Source organism: Trachypithecus francoisi, unplaced genomic scaffold (genome assembly GCF_009764315.1).
Source record: "Trachypithecus francoisi isolate TF-2019V2 unplaced genomic scaffold, Tfra_2.0 Lachesis_group13, whole genome shotgun sequence".
Lineage (NCBI taxonomy): Eukaryota > Metazoa > Chordata > Mammalia > Primates > Cercopithecidae > Trachypithecus > Trachypithecus francoisi.
In genome coordinates this window covers 78739475-78743594 of record NW_022681458.1, presented here as the reverse complement: position 1 = coordinate 78743594, position 4120 = coordinate 78739475, and the positions used below count along the sequence as shown (strand labels likewise).

The window sequence follows — 4120 nt, the reverse complement described above, 5'->3', positions numbered from 1 at the left end:
CTGCTCAGTACACAACGGATTGCTAGCCTAGCCCTGACTTTGCTGTTGTGGGGACTCAGAAACCAATACCCCAGAATATGATGCTTTGTACATGCCAAACAGAAGAAGAGGCCTCAAGGTCTCTCTGGAGTCCCCTCTGCCCCATCACCATTTCTCTCTAAGCACAGGTAAAATTGTTCTCTGAAATTCCCTTATCTGTTAAAGTCCAGACTTCCCAAAGAAAAAAACAATTACCTCTGGTTTCTTCCCTGAGTTTTCATTGGTTGAACCCGTATCCTAGGAAGGAAGACAGAAGTGTATCAACACACCTGGAAAGACTTTTGGCATAAACCATTATCCGCTCTACGGTCCCAACAGACTTTGCCCCAGACCACTGACTTCCCTTAAACATCATTTATGATTCCCCTAAAGTCATCCACATATCCCCATTTCCCCTTCCTCTAAGAAGTAGGATATGTGGGTCTCTGTACCCCACTGGAAACTGCGTAATGACTCTTTTTCTCCCTATTCACTTGGTAGTAATACATTTGTAAAGCCTTTTCTCTTACTAATCTGCCTTATTGTGAGTCGATTATGCAGTTAACCTTCAGAGGGTGAAGGGGAAGTTCCTTTGGCCCCAACACTCTTAATTAGCTTTATGGCCTTGGTTAAGTCACTTTACCTCCTAGGTTTATTTTATTTGTTTGTGAAATATATTGCCTGAAAAATTGTATCATTTAGAATGCTTTCGGCTGCAGGTATCAGATAAATTCTATTCAACTGGCGCAGGAACCAATGGCTTACAGCATACAAAAAGAAGTCAGTCGGCAGGGCACTCTTTAGGCAGGATAAATGAAGACCCTGGCTCTTCAAAATTCTCTTGGCTCTACCCTTTCTAGGCGTGGACTTCATTCTCAATGCTAGGGGAATAAGAGGGACATTGCTTTCTTGTGTCTTTTTCTTAAAATTTATTTTATGTTTTTGAGACGGAGTCTCGCTCTGTCTCCCAGGCTGGAGTGCAGTGGCGGGATCTCAGCTCACTGCAAGCTCCGCCTCCCGGGTTCACGCCATTTTCCGGGTTCACGCCATTTTCCTGCCTCAGCCTCCTGGGTAGCTGGGACTACAGGCGCCCGCCACCTCGCCCGGCTAATTTTTTGTATTTTTAGTAGAGACGGAGTTTCACCGTGTTAGCCAGGATGGTCTCGATCTCCTGACCTCGTGATCCACCCGCCTAGGCCTCCCAGAGTGCTGGGATTACAGGCGTGAGCCACCGCACTCGGCCTCTTACGTCTTTTTTAAGAGTGAAGAACACCCCTAATAGTACTAATAGTTCCAGGGATCATGAGAGTAACTTCCATATTAACTAGATTGCGTTGTTCTGGTTTTTGTTTCATCAACAACCTGCGGAGTGCTGAGAAGAGTCCCTGGTAAGATAGAGCATTTGATGTGGTTGCTACTGAGGGGGTCTGGTGCATATCGGGAGAGATTCAGCTGTTAGAATTCCTCCAGACAGGTGGGCCTGTTGGCACGCACCGCAAAATAAGTGAGCTGTTCTTAGCCAGTCACACTGGCCCACTGTATTCCCAAAGAGGGACAAATTCAGAGAAGATTAGTGAAGGTGTTAAAGAAGTGAAAAGAAGTCAGCTGACTAGCCCATACTGTTTCCTTAGTTTCTTTCCCCTGGACATTGTGACTGTATTTGCTGATTTGTGTCCTGACTCCGGCCTGATTTATTTCTGACCCTAACCTGTGTCTTATCATCTTAGATTTATGGAAAAGTTTTCTCATTAACTAAAATACTGACTTTCCAATCAAGCTTCAGATCCTCAATTATTATCTGCAGCTGGTAATGAATGCATAGGCCAGCTCAGGCTTAAATGAGCTCCTGTCGTCCCTGCGGGATGAATTTAGCCGCAAGCATAAGCAGTTGCTCACTAAAGGCTTCTTGAGCTGATACTCTCCCACCAGAATATGTCTACGTCCTCTATCAGGTGTGTACTCTTGTGAGTGTGCCCTGTGTTCAGCTTGCTACAGACACATGGATATTTGAACAGTTTTTCAGAGGATATATTTCAGTTTGAGAACAAATGTTTTACTATGCAGCAATTGAAGGTTCTTTCCATTTTTTATTATTGTCCTAAAATCTGATTATTGACTATTGACTTCACTATAGACCACAAATTTATAGCTGAAAAAAGAATTATGATATTGTAAAGTAAGGGAAAAAGGCCTTCTAAACTATCCTGGAAAGAGTCAATCTCATATGATCCTTGGATGGCTTTCAAATCTTGAAATATTTTTCCTCATTTTCTCCCTTGTTTTGGATTGAGGGTTTTGTTTGTTTGTTTTGTTATACTTCCATATAGGTCCTTTGCTGGCTTATTAGCTACATTTCTTTCTTTCTTTCTTTCTTTCTTTCTTTCTTTCTTTCTTTCTTTCTTTCCTTTCTTTTTCTTTCTTTCCTTCTTTTTTTAAAAAAAAAATCGCTGTAGTGTATATAGTATGCATCTTTAACTTACCACAATTTACCCTCAATTAATATGATACTGCAATTTCTCTCTACCAAGGCTTTGTGCTATTTTCATACATTTTATTCCCACATGTTATAAAAGCAAGAGTACATTGTTATTCATTTTGCTTTTAACAGTGAATTACTTTATGTAATTTAAAAGTTAAGAAACAATCTCTTTCATATTTACCTACATATTAACCCTGCTTTTGTGCTTTCTATTTCTTAGTACTTATCCAGATTTTCACCTGCTATGATTTTCACTCTGCCTAAAGACTTTCTTCAATATTCCTGGTAATGCAGGCTTACTCATAACGAATTTTCTTGGTGTTCGCTGTCAGAGAAAATTCTTTATTTCACTCTTATTTTTGAAAGGTATTTTCATGGCATATAGAATTCTACACTGAAATGTGTCTTTTATTTTTTCAGTTCTTCAAAGATACTCATTTGCTGTCTTCTGGACTGAATTGTTTCAGGAAGAAATCTGCTGTTATTCTTATTTTTGTTCCTTTGTATATAATTTGTCTTTTTGCTTGGTGGCTTTTCAGAATTTTCTTTTTATTACTTGTTATAAACCATTTAATTGTGATATGTGTCAATATAGTTTTGCTCCTGGTTCTTGTGCTTCAGGTTTGTAGAGCTTTGAGAGTCTGTAGGTCTGTACATTTTCTCAAAATTGAAAAATTTTGACTGTTACATTGTCAAATATTTTTTCTGTCCTCCTATTTTGGTGACTCCAGTTATATTTATGTCCCACAGCTCACTGCTGTTCTGTTCATTGTTTCCCAGTATTTGATATCTGTTGGTCATATTTAATAGTTTCTTTTGCTGTGTGTTCATTTCCTAATCTTTTCTTCCGCATTGTCTAATCTGCTGTTAATTATATCCAGCTAAATTTTTGCCAGGTATTGCACTTTTTGTCTCTAGAAATTTTGTCTTTTTGATACCATAAACATCTCTACTTAACATTCGCACTCTTTCCTCTATTATCTTGAATATATGGAATATAGTTATAATAACTTTTAATGTCCTTATATACTAAATGTATCATCTTTGTCATTTCTGGGTGTGTTCCTTTTTATTGATTTTTCTCCTCAGCATGAGTTGTATTTTCCTGTGTGTGTGGTTTTTTTTTTTTTTGCATGTCAGGTGTGTTTTTTTTTTTTTTTTTTTTGCATGTCAGGTAAGTTTTGATTGGATGACAGACATGAATTTTATCTTGTTGGGAGCTAGATATATTTTTATTGCTATAAATACTTGAGCTTTGCTCAGTACTTCAGCAGGTTCCTTGGAAGCATATTGATTCTGTTAAGGCTTACTTTTGAATTTTGCTAAGTGGAATCGGAGCTGCCTTTAGTCCAGGGCTAATTTTTCCCCAGTACCAGGGCTATGCCTTTCTATGTACCCCACTTAATGCCCTATGAATTATGAGGCTTTTGCATTTTCTTCAGGGGAATATGAACTAATTTCAGCGCTATATGAATTCCAAGGATTTTCCCCTCTGCTACTTTTGCTTAGTTTCATTCCCTATGTTGGGCAGTTTCTCACATGCTTGTGCTGATCAGTACTCAATTGAAGGCTGAAAGAGGACTCTGCATCTCTCTGTCTCACTCTGGCTCTTTCCTCTCTGGT

General features: G+C 38.9%; 1 long non-coding RNA gene across 1 annotated transcript in view; it reads right to left on the bottom strand.

The window, feature by feature from the left end:
* Positions 1-234: 234 nt before the first annotated feature.
* Positions 235-4120, bottom strand: part of LOC117095391 — a 73608-nt gene continuing 69722 nt past the window's right edge. Inside the window, exon 4 of the long non-coding RNA XR_004441952.1 lies at positions 235-276. This is a non-coding gene — a long non-coding RNA (uncharacterized LOC117095391). The remainder of the gene's footprint in view (positions 277-4120) is intronic.